Source organism: Triturus cristatus, chromosome 4_1 (assembly GCF_964204655.1).
Source record: "Triturus cristatus chromosome 4_1, aTriCri1.1, whole genome shotgun sequence".
Taxonomy (NCBI): Eukaryota; Metazoa; Chordata; class Amphibia; order Caudata; family Salamandridae; genus Triturus; species Triturus cristatus.
Window position 1 is genome coordinate 1,009,557,727 of NC_140585.1, and position 15,585 is coordinate 1,009,573,311.

A 15,585-nucleotide genomic window follows, 5' to 3' on the forward strand; every position below is an offset into this window, starting at 1 on the left:
TCAAAAAAGAACAATCAATGAGCAATACTAAAATTTCCAAAGCTTCAAACAATCAATCAATTATTTCTCAATTTGTCGTGTATCACGACCTTACCCGGACCGCGTGGACAGTTTCTTGTCTTCCGCCTCCAGCGCCCGATCGTCCTCTACTCTCCGTATTTGCCGCGGCACTCCTGATGGTTCCCAGTCAGGACCGTAGATCACTCGAGAGAGGTCTGCTCGGAACCAGTGGAGTTCGGATGATCGGCTGCCAGACGAGGGTCTATTGGGCAGGAGCTCTCCCGATCGTTGCAGTCGTTCACTCTGTCGTCGGGACCTCTCCCACTGGATCCACGTGTCGCTGATGGGCCCCACGTTTGGGACGCCAATTGTTAAATGGTAGCGGCAGTTTCAGTCGGTATCCTTTCAAGTATTTGCCCGGCGGTAATCGCCTCTCATACCACTCGATAATTTACCAATAAAAGAGGCAGGCGCCGGAGACTGGAAGGCAGGAAACAAGGTTTTATTCCGTCGGAGCAGAACACATCAGATCAGACAGCAAGGTATCGTCACGAGGTGCTCTAACTGCATCTCTGAGACCTGGTCTCTTATACACTGGTTTATTGCTTTATTATACATAGTACATTCTTGAGATTCCCTTGATGTGCGGGGGAATATCCCCTGAAGCCCCGGTTCAGATCCGTTCCCACACATAGATACAGTAGAAGTTCCCACCCCATCCACAGTAGGAGATGGCTATTGCGCAGCAGGGTATTCCGCCAATTCCTGGGGGTGTGTGCGACCGGTCGGGTCTCAGGGAGTAGGGGCTTTGATCTACTGTAATCCCTTTGATGTGGGGTGTTTCCCTTACAGTAGGGGCAATAAACTGCATCCGCAGGGCTAGGTGATGGCCTGGGACCAGTTCGGACAAGGGGGCGCAGAGGAAGGGGGTTATCAAAGGAGAGGCATGACCATGTATGGGTTGTCGGTCGGAAGTGGTTCCGTAGCAGGGTCGCGCAGAAGGAGAGGGTTTATGGCCTGTATGAGAGAGCGGGGGTGGCCAGCGCGCGGGGGATGCTTGCAGCGCCAAGGGGACCGCGCTGGCGATTGACAATGAGTGGGGTGCCTAAAATGGCGGCCGTGCATTCGCTGTGCGTGGCGCTGGGGAGAGGCAAGATGGCGCAGATAATGTTCAGTTTGCAAGCTAAATTTCCACATTCCCCTGGGGGTGGTAAGGGGTGGTGAATTTATAGGTGACCCCACATTGTTGCCAGAGGGATCTCATGTACTTTGAAATAAAGTTCGTACCCCTGTCGCTCACCACTTCTCGGGGGAATCCCACCCTGGAGAAGATGGCCATCAGGGCCCGACCAACCACTGGAGCTGTCACGGTGCGAAGTGGGATGGCCTCGGGGTATCGGGTGGCGTGGTCGACCAGTACCAGGATGAAGCGGTGTCCCAGGGCGGTTCGGGGGTCGAGGGGCCCCACGATGTCGATCCCCACTCGTTCGAACGGGGTGTTGACGGTTGGAAATGGTTGTAGGGGGGCTTTCACTCAACCCCCAGTCTTCCCGCTAGCTTGGCAGGTCGGGCAGGACCGGCAGTGATGGTCCACGTCCCTTCTCATTCGGGGCCAATAGAAATGGGTCACTAGGCGGCTGTACGTTTTGTCCCGCCCGAGGTGTCCGGCGAGGGGTACGTCATGTGCCAGGTTCAGGAGGAACTCTCGAAATCGTAGGGGGACCACCAACACCCGGCCGGCCCCTAGTTCGGCGACTTTCTGCTCGCTATACAATAAGTAATTGTCCCAATAGACCCAGTAGGTTCCCGTGGGGTCCCCCGCAGCCTGGGCGGCCGCTTGCTGTCGGGCCCCCTCGAGGGATGGGCAGGCCTTCTGCTCTTGCTGGAATTGTTTGCGGGTGGGGCCCCCGTCGTGGCGCCACTGGGCCAGCTCGGGGATCTCGCTGAGGGAGGCGGCCTCGTCGGTAGAAAGTTCGGATGGCCCGGCCTCCTCGTCAGGCTCCTCCGTACCGGAGGAGGGTGATAGTTCGGGACCCGTCAGCTTGTCGGGGGCCGTGGCAGCGGCTGGTTGGGTGGTCATGGACCGGGTGGTGGCGCAGGCCCACTCGGGCAGTACTAGCATCCCCAGATGCTCTCGGCGTTCCACCTGGGCCCAGGGGGAGCTCTCTAGGTCATTCCCCAGGAGGCAGTCCACTGGGGCGTCGTCGCGGACAGTCACTTTTAGGGTGCCGGACACTCCTCCCCACTCGAAGGGGATCCTGGCCATCCGGCACATGCTCTCGGTGTTGTCCGCGGTCCGGACAGGGCATAGGACATGCGGCAGGATTTGTTCAGGGGTCACCAGGTGGCAGCGGACAGCGGTCACACTGGCCCCAGTGTCCCGGAGGGCCTCAGCCCGTCGTCCATTGATGGTGACCCACTGTTGGTACTTCTGGGTGTTGCTTGGGATGGCAGCTCGGGGCACCATTTCTCGGGAGCCCAGGCATACAAGCGACATGGCAGCTGGTTCCCACTAGGGGGACCCGCCGTCGTGGTTTTCCTCCTCGTCTTCTCCCTCCCCCAGGGTTGCGGCGGCTATTTGCCGGGGAGGGGGCCCAGCGGTCCCGTTCCGTCGGTTCACGGGGCAGGCCGGGTCGCTCGCATAGTGGCCGGTCTGCTGGCAGCCGAAGCAGGTCACTGTCGGTCGTGGTCCAGGCCGTGCGATAGGAGTCCCCCTTCGGCCCAGGGTCGGGGACGTGTGGTTGGTGGCTTGGCCTCGTGGCGGGCTTCTGGGCGGCCCGGCCGGGAATTACCGACTGCGGTGGGACCCCCCTCCTCCGCCTCGCTGGCGGGGAGGTCCCGTGGTACTCCGTTGGTAGTCCCCCACGGGGTTCCGGGGGACCCGGGTGTTGACCCATCGGTCTGCTTCGGCGGCGAGCTTCCGGGGCTCGGTCAGTTTACTGTCCAGGAGGTGTTGCCTTAGTTCAACAAAGCAGTTATTGGCGAGGTGCTCCCAGACAATTAGGTCGAACAGTTCATTGTATGAGGTGACCTTGCTTCCTTTTATCCATCCTTCCAATGCTCGGCTGAAGAAGTCCACGTATTCGACCCACGTGGTACCGGGGAGCTTCTTGCAGTCCCGGAAGCGCTGCCGGTACATCTCGGCTGATAGTCCGTAGCGATAGTCCGTAGCGTGTGAGTAGGGCTTCTTTCATGTGGTCGTATGATGTCATCACCGCGTCGGGGAGTTGCAGCAGGGTATCCCGGCCCTCGCTGAGGAACCTCCCCCATAGGCCTGCACCCCAATCCTTCCGGGGTACCCGATGGGAGGTCATGGCTACTTCGTACGCTCGGAACCATTGCTGGATGTCGTCATTTTTATAGTACTCCCTGACAACATCCTTGGGGATGTGAACCTTTGGCTCGGTCAGTGGCAGAGCGTCCCGGGCTCCGGGGGAACTGGTCTCCCCCGTTTTCGCTTTTAGTTCAAGTTCCTTGAGGCTCCTCTCGTGCTCGAGGGTTAGCCGTCTCTCCTCTAGTTCCCGATGCCGTTTCTTTTCCTCGATTTCCTCTTGCAGCCGTAGTTGCTCCAAGGCTATTTTCTTCTCCGCCAGTAGGAGTTCACCGTCTTTCCGGAGTCGGGCGAGGTCCATTTCGTGGGTCCGGACCCTCTCCCGTTCTCGCATTTCTTCGTGGGAAAGGCTGGTTTCTGGGACGGTTCGCCCCCCATCTGTCGGGGTTGGGGTTGGCAGGTTTCCGTCCCGGGCCGAGGTCCCTTCGGCTCGGGGTGGAGTGGTCTCGGGTTCTGCCCAGGCTTTCAGGGCTTTCTGCATTTCCTCCTTGGTGCCCAATCCTGTGGTTGGGATCCCTTTGTCCTTGCAGAATTGTTTCAGTTCTTTGTGGGTGTATTCTTCCAACCTTTCCGGCTGGAAGGTTGCGGCCACGGTTGCCTCTTGGCCGTCCATGGTTCCCTTTTCTTTCCGTCTGGTTAGGTAGTGGGTGCGTTACTTGCCTGTACGATTGCGTCTGGCTCGGATCCCGTCGCTGGCCACCAAATGTTGGTGGGAGGACCACCGGGGAGTCGGGGAGACTACTCCGGGGCACCTTCCTACCGCAAAGTTATAGCCGAGCGCCGCTGAGAAGCCCCCTAGGGGAGGTCCTTCTCCTATGATCGTACTAGGCCCAGTAATACCACCACACAGGACTCCGTATCAGTTGCTTAACTTGGTTCTTTATCAATAGTAGTACGTTCGATATTTACAGTGGGATCGAGGGATCCAGTAAGAGTCTCAATGTCTTTAGAGGGGTAAGGTAGCGGGACAGTCTTAGTACCAGCCAGGTACGGGAAGGCTCTGCGCCAGACCTTGAGTGCTGGTCTCGGAGCGGCTCGGACGTGGAGAGCCGCGACGGCGTCTGCAGGGCTCGGGTGGTAGTTCCGCTTGGGTCGAGCCGCGACACAGTCAGCAGGGCTCCGGTGGTAGGTCCGCTTCGGTCGAGCCGCGACGAGGTCAGCTGGGCTCTGATGGTAAGGTTTAACAAGGTCGGGCCGCGACAGCGTCAGCAGGGCCCCAAAGGATCGTGAAGGTCTTTAAGCATGGTGGAGCCGCGACGTGGTCAGCAGGGCTCAGAGTGAGGGTTCAGGATGAGTCTTCTTCCGTAGGGTCAGCCGCGATCCGATCAGCAGGACTCTTGACTCCAGGATACAACTGTTGTCCTGTTGTCGGGTTGCCCCAGATATAGGACTGGAGCCCTTTGATGTCCGGACCCTTGTGCCCGGAGGGGGCGGAGAGGCCGGGTAGGGAGCGGCCAGACGCCCAGCAGGAGAGGCGCCAGGCCCCAGAGAGCTGTGGGGCAATCGCACCTAGGTGTGGAAGGACGGTTGGGGGTCCCATCGATACTGCCCTCCGCCGGGAGTGGGAAGGGTTCACGTGGTATGCCCCGAGCCAGGGGTTGGCGCCTTGATGTCGGGCCTCGCTGGGACAGAGGCCGGGTGAAGCGGGGTCACGCAGGTGGTCACGTGGAGTGACGTATAATCCAAAATGGAGGAGCCCCGAAGTGCATGGGACCTCGTGCGGCTTAGCGAGGGGGAACAGGACCACGCCACGAGGCCGGCTCCCACAACTTCAAAATGTAAGTTATTGTACATTGTTTTCAGGACATTTTTTTTTACACAGTCTGTAAATTATTTATACATGTCTCCTCCTTTGGGCTGTCTTTTTGTCAGCGTTTTGGGACATTGAGACTGCACCACTAAAATTAAACGTGCACTAGAAATCTTTCTAAGCATCGTGGCACTTCTTTATAGCTTTTGCCTGCGCCACACATCTTCATGGTGTTTAGAAGATAAGTGTGCCAATTACGGTTTCGGAACCCGTTTCTTTTTCCCAAAATACCTCGCTCTCTAAAAAATGCATTTTCCCTTCTTTCTTTTTGAATTATCTTGCTATAGCACATACAACAAATAATTTTTCACTAAGGTGAGTTTTTCCACACCAGCAAAAGGCGGTGGTATAATGTAGCATGTGTTCTACTGAAAATAGGCAGGCAGGGCCACCATTAATTACAAATACGTAAGACACCACATAAATCCAATCCACACCACAGAATTCCACATCATGCCACAAAATTCAACAGCACACCACATAATTAAACTACAGTACATACCACTCCACAACCCAACCATATCACATAATTACACTTCGTGACACAATCCCACTCCGCATAATTCCAGTACACTCACAAGTCACAACCACATAATTACTATCCACATAATTCCACTGCACACTATGACACACAATTTTCACACAAATACACTGCATACCACACAATTCACCCTAAATTCCACAACTAACAATTCCAATTCAACACACATAATTCCACTACAATCCACATACATCCAATCCACTCCAAACCAAAACACATACATAAAAGCCATTGCCATTTACAATGCCAATAGCTCTAACTCTAGCAAATGCGTGACCTATTGCATTACAAATGCTTGTTGATTTTTAGAACTGAATTTAGAGGATGTCATAGTAAAGGAAGAACTGTTGCTGGAGCGGGTTATGCTGGTGGGGCCCATAACACCAACACTGTCACATAAACGTTTTGGTGGGGCCCATAACACGAACACTGTCACATAAACGTTTGCATTATGTTGACTTTGTGTATTTGCTTTTCTGAATTTTTCCTGCAACAACAGAAATAATGTTTCTTTTTCCTGATCTCTTCAATATAGCCAGAGTGACATTAGAGCTCAGGTTTAATAATGTGGCCAAGATAAATAATAGGATTTCATATTCCGGAATTTTTGTCACAAATAAGACTTCTTTGCAGCCTTGAATCAAATGATTCCGATTTGAGCCGGCGTGAGGGCAAAGCGACTTTGAAATCGCCCATGGCATCTGCAGTGATCTGAAGGTCATGAGAATGAACTACAGCCTTCATTTTCTTGTCGTTAAATTGATGACCATCAAAATGGGAAATAGTACCATCTGTTATTTACAGCGCTGATAAATAGCCGAATTTCTGCACGAATCGCTGTATACAAAGCAAGCTATCATGTATTTTTTTTAAAATACTCTTTCCTGAATATGGTCAAGAAATAACGTGTGGAGAGCATCTTTTTCTTCCTTATGAGGACGCCTTTCCATCCACACTAAAACTGAAACCTCAGCTGACGTAACATGGATGGGAAGCTGGTATACTTTTTGAGCATGTCAGGACAACCCTTAGATCCCAAGACAGCAATTATTTCATTCGACAGAGAAGCGTTTTACGCTTGTGCAGAAAAGTAAAGTGCCTTATTGTAATGTTTGTTTTCGGTCTCTGATCCCTTGTGTTATCGGGCAAGCGAGAGCCATTTGCAGGTGAAGCTAGCAGGTTGCCAGCGGCACTCCTTAAGCCTGGGGATTTGATGAAAACCATTATCGACATTTCAAGCACACCGAGCTCTGTTTATCTTAAAAGCTTTCAAGACAAGAACAACTGTATGAGCTAAAGGTCGCTCAAAAACTCAGACATCTCCGTAGCTAGCATGTCAAAACCATATCTGCGATCTAAGGCTAAGTTAAATGTGCATTTATTGCTTGTCAACCTACACGACATATAGAAGTATCTTTATTGACGAATGTTAATGACAAGAGGCAGGCTAGACTGCGCATAATACAGCAGGCGGGGATTGTAAAACAGTGCGAGGTACATTAGCATCGAGATTGTAGAGTGATCAAACACACGATGACATACAGGCGGAAATTATATTAGCATGTGTGAAGCTAAAATGGTGCACTTAAGAGTCATCGGGGCATTTCATCAAAAACGTGTGATAATCATTGCAAAAGTAACTTAACGCAACCTACAACATCGCAGTCTATCGCAGGAAATTTACGCCGTGTTAACCAGGCATTCACAACACGGCGGTACCATGCGATAGTCACCAGATAACGCGTCAACTGACCGTGATAAAATCAATGCCACGCCGCAAAAATGCGAAACGCGAACGCAAAAAAAGCTGCGATGAGGCCAATCGCGATACAAAAATCAGCGAAAACCATCTACAGGCCTGCAATTCACACGCGTCAGGCAGGAACAATGACCATAAAAGTAGAAAAAAAATGACAAACAAATGCCAAACAACAGCCAAGCACAATGGATGTTGCCAAAGCAAGTACGGAGGAGAACCAGAACCCCACAAGCACTCCGGGGGACCTGCCTGGGACCTTGGGGTCACTGAAGGACAAGGAGAAGAAGAGTAGGAAGAAGCGCTTCAGTCCGCAGGAGAACAGGATCCTGATAACGGGGGTGGTCGAACACCATCAACAACTGCTCGTCACCTCCACTGTGTCATTGGCGACAAAAAATAGACTATGGCAGGCCATCGTGGACAAGGTGAATGCAGTTGGAGTGCTGAAGAAGACAATGGACCAGGTCTAGAGGTGCTGGAATGACGTCAAGCACAAAACCAGGCTGAAACTCGCCAACAACCGGAAGGCAGCAATGCAGACTGGAGGTGGGAGTCCAGCGCCACAGGAGGAGCTTTACAACATGGAGGAAATGGTGGCCACAGTCATCAGTGGGGAGACGGTGGCAGGAGTTGGGGGACCGGACACTGCTCAACAGGACCGGACACAACAGCAACAGGATGAGTAACAACCAGGGACTGGTGGGACGGGGGAGATGTGAACAATGGCACATATGCACAAGTAAGTAGAGCACAGCTGTGGACAAACCATGCCCCAGACCCCAACTCCCACCAAGAGAACTATGTACCTAAGTATGCAACATTTCAGCACTGTATGAGCACAGAAGTCAGAGGCACACCACATGTAAGGGATAAGGGGCAGGCAAATCAGAGCTGCAGGGAAGACTCCCCCAAAATGCGGCACACAGACATCACGTGCACAGCACATTAACATTGACAACAAAGTGGCACAAACCGCAACACGTTCACCACAGAACAGAGGACACAACTGGTGCCGACTGGGTGTAGACACTGGCCAATCACAAGTGGCATTGCAGGCAAATGTGAGTTGATAATGTACAAGTACAATTACACAGCCGTGAAGTTGTCGAATTGTCCACTGTCCAGCAGCAAATGAGCAGCCCCTCCGAAACAGCCACAATGTACACAGTCATGCAGTCTGTATGTAAACATGTACAATGCGACAACACACATGTGAACACATTGTTAAACTGCATCTCACCTTCACATTGCAGAGGGACAATCACCACCTCCTGCAGAGCAGTCCCAACCTCTCTTCTCTGATGACGAAGAGGACCATGACACCTTTGACTCCGACGCCCTCTGAGAGTTCATTGACAGTCTCTGCAGCACACCTCCAGGAGCAGGGCAGCCCAGCTGCAACGAGGAGAACCCATCCCCTGCACAGACCACACTGTAGGCAGCACCCACCACCAACTTTGTTTAATCTATATATGGCCCCTATTGCCCTTCTTGCTGAACAACATGGGGCAAAGATCGTATTGTATGCAGACGATACTCAGCTGTTGTTCACTTGTGAGAAGGGTGCTGAGTTTGATGGCCATGCAATAAATACTTGTCTCTCAGAAGTTTTTTCGTGGCTGAAAGATAATCAAATGAAATGTAATCCTGACAAGTCCAAGATTATCTTTTTCGGCCCTCGCCCCTGTGAGACTTGGCACAGCTGGTGGCGGCAGGATTTGTCCCACCCCCAGGTCGTCTGTGACTGTGGTTAAGAACCTCGGAGTCAGACTAGATGCTACGCTTTCTATGAAATCCCAGATCCAATCTGTAGCTGGGACCTGTTTCGAGATCTTAAGAATGGCGAGGAACTTTTTGCCCCTTCTTTCTGTCCTACACAGAAAAATCATTGTCCAAGCTCTGGTAACCTCACAATTGGATTATGCTAACTCTTTGTACTTGGGACTTCCCAGCTACTTAATTGCTCGTTTACAGGTGATTCAAAATACAGTGGCTAGGACCATTTTTCTGGCCGGCCCCAGGACTCATATGTCCCCTCTTCTGTCATCCCTGCATTGGCTTCCTGTTCAGAAAAGAATACATTTTAAAGCTTTGATTCTGGTTTTTAAAGCCTTTAATCAGATTGGAGCCCCTTACATCCCTCAACGTACTCTGAGGTCCTCTACTCAACTCCTGATTCCTGTTCCGAAAGTTGCACTTGCTCGGGTCGGAGGTCGTTCTTTCCAGCTGGTTACCTCCCGTCTATGGAACAGCCTTCCTTTGACCCTCAGACAGGTTCAGGATCTGCTTACCTTCAGGAAAAAGCTCAAGATATGGCTTTTCCAACTCTAATTTGTTCTGCCGGTTTCTGCTTTTGGTGCCCTCTTCTTTTCTGCAGTTTTGTGTTTTTTTGCTTACTCCAGGGAGTAGCCGCACACTTTATAAATACCAAATTAACATAACATAACACCACGGCTGCCTCCCAGGACCCCCACGAAGAACACATTGCCTTCCAAGGCCGTGTGTTGGGGTGCCAGGAGCAGCTGGCTGAACAGGTGCAGGTGGGATTCGACCGCATGGCAGCCAAACTAGATGCCATCTGTGGGTGTCTAAGTCCCAACAGGGACCACTCACAGTCCCTAATGGACACCCACAGTCTGCTCCATGCTCTCCAATGACCCATGGCTGACATCGCTAGAGTCCTGACTGTGAGACAAGAATGACTGTCTAGTCAGAGTGGCTCCAGGGATCTCGCCTGGGAGTTGGGACTCATGTGGAGGCTCATGGAGAACATTGAGCGGGCCAATGCGGAAAGAGCGGCTGCCACGGCTGCACACCAGCGAGAGGTAGCTGGGTTCCACAATGACCTCAAAACCATCCTCATGGCATTGCTGCCACAATGGCTGGAACCAATGCATGCTGCTGCTGCCACTACATCCACATCTCCGCCCCCTGAAGTGTCAGTGCCACACAGTGCAGCAGACATTCCACCTCCAGCCCCTGAGGTCTCACTGCCACGCAGTGCTGGAGAAAGGCCAGCACCACCCACACATGAGGCAAATGAGACAGCAGAGAACAAAGATGCGGATGAATCTGCCCTCGTGGTCAGAAGTAAGCAGTAGCATTCATCTCCGCCTCATGGCCAGTTTCAGCTTGGTTCTGCCCTCTGCATCATCACCTTCCACTGTCCCCCGATACACTCTGTGACACTCACCTTGGCCTCGACATGGACTGCGATAACCTGTTTGATCGCCAATGACACTGCTATCAGCCTGCGGACTAAACTCTTCCACTTCCTTTGGACTGGTCAGTCCCTGAATGACTCTGGCTGGCCCCCCACGGGCCAACATTTGAAAGTGGGGTTTGCATGGCTCTGTACTGCTCCAGATGCAACACTCCACTGAATGTGCATTAAACATTCTGAATCACACAGATGTGTCGTCTCTTTGGTCTTTCAAGTGTGGTAGCATGGATGGATGTGGGGTCAGTGAATTCCTCTTACGTCCATGTGGCTCATGTCGTTGGACTTGGGTCACAGGGTGACACATTGTCAATTGTGGTCCAGGTGGCGCCGACGCAACAACAGCAACACACACATTTGTTACTTCCTTGTCCAGCCCTGTACGGTCATTGTTCAAACCCTTACGCTGGAGTGGCACACGCCAGGCCAGCCCACTATGCTTACGCTCCAGGGAGGGGCAACAAGGCCACATGTGCCAGGACTCCCCTGTATTGATCTGCTGCTCACAGTTCTAGTTGTCAGCATGCCACGGGTGTTTTACACCCACACCACACCCATCCAGCACACGCGTCACAACACATGTGACCCTGCCAATAAAAAGGGCCGGGCACATGTGAAGGATGCCATTTCCAAACTCTCGCGGGGTGTATCCATGTGGTGTGCAAGTAGGCAGGGGGGCCCAGGGCCCTGCGACATCACATTTCGCAGGCCCAGAGGGGACATGATGGCGTCCGCACCATGATACCCAATCATAGAGGGTCCATGACTGTGGGGGCACAGAGTTGGTGGCACCGGATACACTGCGGCCGGCACAGGCACACCGTTACGGGACAGTGACTTTCGGTGCACTGAGGTAGGGGCACCTTAAGTGTTAAGCGGGTGTGCAGCCTGCGATGATGTCCCGTCCCGACAGTCCGGACGGCTCAGGTTATGTGTGCCCTGCTGGACCACAGTGTAGGCCTGAGCCAGCGGGCAGCGTGGGCTTACTGCCACGTGGGGTGGCCTCCTGGATCACAGAGTTAGTGGCACCTATGAGGCTGAGCGGGTGTGCAGCCTGCGAGGAGGCCGAGTGCACTGGTATTATCTCTGCCATGGAGTAATCAAGACCCAGCACCAAATGTGAGACCTGGTGGCCTGCGGAGCAGGGCTGCATGATGTGGAGGGTACCATGTCTGCTGGCCCCGTGCTTGTGGCTTGCAGCGGCACATGGTGGGCCCTCTTTTCTTCACACCGGTGCCGGAAGGTGAGCAGTGAGGCCTGGGTGTGCAGGGGCAGTCAGGCGATGATGTCTTGTGCAATTGTATGTACTTTGCCATTCAGGTATCTGGACTCTGTTTCAGATGGCGGGTCTGTCTCAGATGTGGGACCTGGTGAACTGCACTACATACCGGCACGTGGTTGGAGACACCGGTGGCAGCAGGTGGGCAATGTGGCCTGGCTGCGCAGTGTCCGCACTCTCTCTTCCTGTCCCTCTCTTCTTTTTTTTCTAGCTCTCTCCCCCTCTCTGTCCGTCTTTCTCTCTCTCTCCCTCTCTGTCCGTCTTTCTCTCACCCCCCTCTCTGTCCGTCTTTCTCTCTCACTCTCTCCTTTGCTCTCTCTCTGTCCTTCGATGTGCGCAGGACACACCTTCTCATCATGATTTTTGTCTTGCAGGCTGTGATCTACGGATTGTCCCGAGGGGAGCCAACATGTGTCTTCATTTCTGTTCTGTGTTTATTTTGATAAATTTCCATTTGTTGCTTCGAACGTGAATGTGTGATGCTCATTTTTGTGATGACACATGCAAGTCACCAGATGTGATAGTGCGACATCATGCAGGTTATTTTGTACATGATTCAGTGTTGTTGATGTGGCATGTCTTTGGCCGGGGGGGTCAGGAGAGGGGGGTCCTGGAGGTGGTGGCGGTGGGTGTTGTGGCCCTCTTGGGTGTCCAGCATGCATGCTCAGTGGCTCCATGGCATCTGTTGTTCTTCAGGTGTGGCTCTGGGCTGGGCTCTCTTTTATGGTGCAGGTTGTACTCCGACTTTGTACCAGGTCGGAGCAGTTAGTTTACTGGTGCTAACATGCCTTATCGCATATTTTGTGATCTTATCTCAGATCAGGATGGTCGTTGAGAATGTTGTGGTGTGGTGTTGTCGCAGCTTTTTGCTCAGGAATGCCTACTCTGCATTTCATTAGCAATAGTTGCCAGGGTCATCCATGGCGATGTTTTTTGCAGGTGCTATCGCCAGAAAACTAGTGATATGGGCTGTTTGCACTAGCTTGTGAATGGGGTGGTAATTTTACCACATATTTGGCTGCGTTAAGGTGCCGACAACTTGACCATAGCTCCTTGAGAATACGACCCATCGTGTACAGACAGAGCTGCAATTCTTTGCAACTTATAGAAGGAAGCGTATACATTCGGAGTGGGCAGGGTGTTTAGCTACGTCTGCATAGTCAGGCATATTAGGGAAAATTCTGTTCAGTTTACTGAGCCCTAGTTTCCCAAGTGCATCCGACTTTAACTTAAACCCTACTCACCAATCTCTGCGCCGAATTTACAGAGATGACCAACGGGCTGGATATCTTATGTCAGGAAATACAGAGTACTGGAACCCTGCCCCAAGTAAGCATAGTGGCTGGCATGTCACTGTTCTAGTGTTCCTTGTACCAGCCACTCCCCGAGGGCTGGCTTACATTATCACCTCACACCCATCCATTACAGGTGTCACCGGACATCTGACCCTGCTAATAAAAGGGGCCAGGCGCACGTGCCCTGGGCCAGTTCTACCATGTAAGCGATTGTGTCTGCATCATTCCTCAGTGCATGGGAGCCTAGGGCCTGACCCTTCACATTGGCGATGAGCGAGAACCGCCCCACGTGCAGGAGGGCTGAGCCCTGATATGCTGTGTGGGAGGGTAAGTGTGAGCTGTGTTTGGGGCACCCCCACTTGCAGCAGTGAAGCAGTGCCAGACTTGGTGGCGACCCCAGTGACTCGATGGGCCAGAGGTGAGTCCGAAGGTCTGAGCAGTAAGCAGTTGTACCTTTGGAAGTACGCGAGTGGGGGAAGGAGACTGCCCCAGATGCCCATCGTGAAGTGGATCTCCACCCCACACTTGTGAGATGATGAAAGAGAGCGGTGCTGATAGCGCAGAGGAAGAAATCGCTGCAAGTGTGAGGAAAGTCTTGTGGCAGCACCTGCAGCGGAAGTGAAAGCTGCCAGCCAGCTCGGTGTGCCTTGCCACCGGAGACAGCTTACAATCGCTGGTAAGGAGAGTGCAGTGAGTACCGGAGGCAAGACTGGGTACGGGCGGAGCGGCCAGCGAGTGATAAGTACATTGAGCGCCCATCTACCTAATGAGTACTGCACGGTGTGGGCAAAAGGGTGATGCTGTTCTGCCAGAGCGTCCCAACGCAGGTGAACTAGAGTGCTGTTTTGGCCCTGTGAAGGGAGGTAGCTGCTGGCTGTGGAGGAAGTCCTGAGAAGTCGGCTGCAGCAACCATTTTCCTTGCAGATAGGTTGTGCAGCATTGGAGCAGGAATGGCGCCTGTATGTCTTGAGGGCCCCTACAGAGCTCAGGATGGTGAAAGAAAACCACTTTCCTTGCAGCAGGAGGAGGAGCTGCTGTCCTGTCAGAGGTCTCCTGCCGCGAGTGGTCGTGGTGTGGCTGCCAGAGATAGTGCCCTGCCCGCGGAGGTGGGGAGCGCAGCCAGCGAAGGGAGACTGTTGCTGGCTGTCATGTCCCTGCAGGTGGGAAGAGATGGACTCAAGGCGGGGCCATGCCTGCATGGTGCAGGGTCCTTCACAGCCCAATAAGGTAATGATGAGTTCCAGGGGCCACACCAGCATTCCCAAGGATAGCCCCTCCACAGGCCAAAATAAAAAGCTGAATGAGAGGCCTGCAGCTTCAGGGAAGCTGCTGGGACCTAAGAAAACTGAAACAGTACCACGTGGTGGTCATTTGATGGTACTGTGCCAAAAAAAAAAAAAAAAAGGTAGCACGAAGAGGACAATTGGTGGGCAGAGGAATGGCCCGCAGCACAGGGAAGGGAGCTGGGTCCTACAGATAATGAGCGACTGAGTACCGCATGTAGTAAAGGCGCCCCAAGCTGCTCACATATGCTCCTACCAAGTAAAGCCACTAGAGCTTATGACGAGGGCATCAGTGGCACCTAGTGGTCATAGGTGGTCACTGTAGCTGTAAGGATACAAGAGACAGAGAAAATGCTCCCCAAAAGCTGAGAAGGATGCTGGGCAGTGATTGAAGCATGGGGGGAGCAACCAAGAGCATGGAACTGTGAAGGAGAGGAACTATGTATCCTGATGCAAGGAACCCCAAGAAGTACAAGGCTGCCATCTGAGGAAAGCTGACAAGAGTCCACTGATGGCAAGAACAGCCATGTAGCAAAGCCCCAGACAGCGAGTTCACCCAGCATTGAAGAATGTGCGCTGCATGCGTAGCCCATGGTGAAACGATGCCACTGCAAAAGGAGAAGCCAGGTGTGCAGGGTGCCAGATGAAGGAGCCCCTTCAAGTGACGAACAGAGGGTGCAAGAAAAGAAGTGCGCTGAAGAGCACACCAGAGAAGCAGTTTGCACAGGCTGAAGCCCATGAGTGAGAGCCCTGCGAGGAAGATGGCCCATGTCCTTATAGGGTGTGATAGACCCTGCGAATCCTGCCTGAGTGGAGGCTGAAGAGAGTGTCACAGCGGTGTAGTCTTGAGGCACAAGGAGTGCATCCTCAAGAGAAGGAAGAGGTCGAAGAGGAGACCTGCAAGAGGTCAGAGAAGAGACCTGCCAGAGGTCAGAGAAAAGAACTGCCAGAGGTCTGAAAAGAGACCTGTGAGAGGTCAGAGAATATGACCTGCGAGAGGTCGGAAAAGATGACCTGTGAGAGGTTAGAGAAGATGACCTGTGAGAGGTTGGAGAGAAGTTATGCCC